Raw genomic sequence first — 3,744 nt, 5'->3', positions numbered from 1 at the left:
AGATAATGAATGAAAGTCCTTGGGAAATGGAGGTGTTCCACGGACCCATGAAGGGGTAAAGGCACAAGGAACAAACCTAGCTTTGCCACCAAGCTCAGTCTCATCGCCTGCAAAATGGGGTGAATGCGAGTCACTACTTTCCTAGGGTTGCTGAGAGATTCAAAATGCAAAGGAAATTCTTAGCACACAGTAAACATGCAACAGTTGTTTGCTTTTATTAACCATAATTATTCTAATCATGGTAGAAAATAAAATGTTATTGAGAAGCCATCTTGGGAGCCCAGGAGCCTCAGCTCATGTCCCAGAGGGGACCATGACCGTGGACTCCACATAGCACAACTTCAGCCCTGTGTCTTTTGTGTACATTTCAGTTTGGTCCTAGAGACTCTCTCCCACGCACAAGGTCACCTCCTCCCATTGCCCCCGGCAAGCCACACCCATGAGCACACTTCTTCCCTAAAATATACCACAAGAGTAAATACCTGGCCTTGAAGCCCGCCTGGGAGTGGGTGTGTTGGGAGTTCAAATCTGGGCCCCACCACTGCCAAGCTATAGAAACTTAGACGGGCTGATCGTTCTATGCCTCAGTTTCCTTTTCTGGGAAAGGAGAATAATAATAGCTCCGGCCTCTTACAGTTGCCATGAGGACTGAGTGCATTAAAATGTGCCCAGTGCCAGGTACTGTGCCTGGCACTCAGCAAGTAGCAAGTCTATCATATGGAAGAGTGTTACTATCTTCATTCCACCAAGAGGTAAACTGAGGCTTAGCCGGAAGAAAGTACTTGGTTCAAGTTATCAGTTGTCATGTTTATTGTCCCAGAGCTGGGATTAGTTTCATTACACCACCAGGGCTTCACTAGAAGCCCCAGCCAGTGAACTCACTGTTTGTGAGATATCTCCTTTTATCCTTTAGTGGTTTTTTGGGGATAAGTGGGGGTCCATGCCGATAAGGTCAGAGAAATGAATAAGGGGAAAACTTAACGTTGGGGTAATCTCATGCATGAACTTCTTTTCCGAAAGCTGGGGAAACACTTAGCCCTGTATTAAACGGTTTTGTGTTCCAGTGTGAGATGTGCTAAGCAGGGTAATAGGAAGTCCTTGAAGGCTCTTGAGCAGGGGAAGCATGAATTTCAAGGATAGGAATTTGGCAGTGTGTTTGGGTTAATTTATGTTCCTGAGGTCTATACGTTGCTGGGGCGGGGGGTGCAAATTGGCACAGTGATTGAATTCCACAAATATTCAAGCTATATTTGTGGAGCCTAAACGAAAGGTGTCGCACTGGTGGGGAGGATTTGCAGTGAGCAAATCCAAACAAATCCCTCTGCCCCGCCCTTACGATTTGGAGAGGAGATGGACGATACATGAATATACAACTTGATCGACCACATATTGGGGAAGAAATGTTCAGAAGAAAGCAAAGCAGGGTAGTGAGAAGACCCTGAGTGGGAGAGGTGGTGTTTGGTTGGAGGCACAGATGGAGTGAGGATGAGCCATGGGGACACAGAGGGGGAGAACCTTTTAGGTGGAGGGACATTAAATGGAAGGCCCTGAGATGGAGCATGCGTGGCAGGTTCAAACTCTTGCCAAGAGCCCCGGGTGGGACACAGAAGGGGAGGACAGAAGGAACAGGTGAGAGAGGTCACAGAGTCAGACACACAGGGCTTCAGAGCAGCCTTAAGAACGTTTTACTCTGAGTCATGTGGGAGATCATCAGAGGCTTCTGAGCAGAGGAGGGACAAGCTCTGACTTAGGTTTTAAGGGGACCCCCCTCCGGTGGCAGGTGGAGAACGGACTGTGGGGTCCAGGGCAAAAGCTGGGAGCCCGGGGAGGGTGACTTGTTCCAGCATGGGGTGGGTAGAGGTGGGGAGGGGTGCTCAGACTCCCCATCCGTCACTGAGAGATGGAGCTCAGAGGTGATTGAAGAGTGGGCAGTATCTATCAAAACTGCAAGTGCACATAGCCGTTCACCTAGCATATCGGCCTCTGGGACTTCATCCTCCAGTTATATTTGCACTTGGGTGAGATGACCCAGATACAGGGATGCTTCCTGCCGTGCAAAGAGGGAACTGAACAGGCTGGCTGGAGCCAAGTGTGGGTGGGGGCGTGGAGGTAGTGCTGCGGAAGTGGGGACAGGGGCAACCATCTGGAGAGCAAGCTGTCACGTTAAATATACATGGCAGTGTCTAAAAGATGACCACTGATTCTCTGAATGTCTTCCCAGCAACAGGTGAAGTCTGTGCACCTCCTCTCTGAATCGGGGCTGCCCTGTGACTGCTTTGACCAATACTACGGGAGAAGTGATGCTGTGAAAGCTTCTAGGCCCAGATCTCAAAAGACTAGCAGCTTCTGTGCTCACTTCAGCAGCACATATGCTAAAATAGGAACGATCCAGAGAAGATTAGCATGGCCCTTGCGCAAGGATGACATGCAAATTCGTGAAGTGTTCCATATTAAAAAAAAAAAAGAAAGAAAGAAAAGACTAGCAGCTTCTACTTCCTCTTTCTTGGAATGATCACTTGGAGAGAAGCCAGCTGCCATGAAGGAAATCCAACCACCCTGGGACTGCCATGCTGTGGGGAAGTCTAGCTAGCTATGGAGCGGTGTCCTCTAGGATGAGACACCATAAAAGGGAGACAGAGACAGAGATAGAGAGAGAAAGAACAAGTCCATCAAGGCGGCAGACATGAGTGAAGAAGCCAGCCATCTTGGAAGGGAATCTCCAACCCCCGCTGTCTCAGCGGATCCCACACAGTTCAGAGAAGAGTGGCCCGGCCCAGCCCTTCCTGAATTCCTGACCCACAAAATCAAGAATAAAACAAAGTGTTGTGTTTAGCTTCTAAATTGAGGGTAATTGATGGTAGTGCAAAAGATAACCGGAATACATATACCTTATCACCCACCAATCGTATGCCCTGAGTCTTTGTCCAGATGAGAGCCTCATGCCATCCCAGACAAGGACACACGAGTGTGGTGACAGTGTGGTGGCAGAGACTTAGAGACCAACCAGGGTCCCATTCCTGGAGTAGTAGAGAGGAAAACATGTGGCTGCAAACCAAAGAGTCCTAGTCATCATCTAGAAGCCACAAGTCAAGCCGCAACCCAGACCGATGTTGGACAAGGAATGAACGCTAGAGCAAAAATAAATTAAAATGCATATCCAGGGGTGCCTGGGTGGCTCAGTTGGTTGGGCGTCTGCCTTCGGCTCAGGTCATGATCCCAGGACCAGTCCTGGGATCGAGCCCCGCATCGGGCTGCCTGCTTCTCCCTCTCCCTCTGTCTGCTGCTCCCCCTGCTTGTGCTTTCTCTCTCGCTCTGTTAAATAAATAAATAAAACCTTTAAAAATAAAATAAAATAAAATGCATATCCAGAAAGCAACAATACCTACACAAGCATCCCGTGTTCTTCAAGAAGACTGACACACCAAGGAACACATGGGACCCATCAGAACGGGTCTATGGTGGGGCAGAAAATAAGAAGGGGAAAGAGGACAAAAGAGAATAGAGAGAGAAAAATAGACCAAAGGAGGGGCATGCAGGGGGTCAACGATGATAATCTGTCGTGAACTGAGGACCATTTATTCTTTTACTTTTTATTTTTAGAGAGACACAGTGAGAGATGGAACACAAGCAGGGGGAGTGGGAAAGGGAGAAGCAGGCTTCCCACCGAGCAGGGAGCCCGATGTGGGGCTCGATCCCAGGACCCTGGGATCAGGACCTGAGCCAAAGGCAGACGCTTAATGACTG

General features: G+C 48.9%; 1 non-coding gene across 1 annotated transcript; it reads left to right on the top strand.

Moving 5' to 3' along the window:
- The first annotated feature begins 2,348 nt into the window (after nucleotides 1-2,348).
- On the top strand, nucleotides 2,349-2,455 carry LOC114220851 (U6 spliceosomal RNA). Its single transcript, XR_003611634.1, has one exon. It is a non-coding gene; the product is annotated as a U6 spliceosomal RNA (small nuclear RNA).
- The last annotated feature ends 1,289 nt before the right edge of the window (nucleotides 2,456-3,744 follow it).

The sequence above is a fragment of the Eumetopias jubatus genome, unplaced genomic scaffold (genome assembly GCF_037043125.1).
Source record: "Eumetopias jubatus isolate StellerSeaLion01/CBP00866 unplaced genomic scaffold, mEumJub1_p1.0 scaffold_9, whole genome shotgun sequence".
Lineage (NCBI taxonomy): Eukaryota > Metazoa > Chordata > Mammalia > Carnivora > Otariidae > Eumetopias > Eumetopias jubatus.
This window is presented reverse-complemented; position numbering and strand designations above follow the sequence as displayed.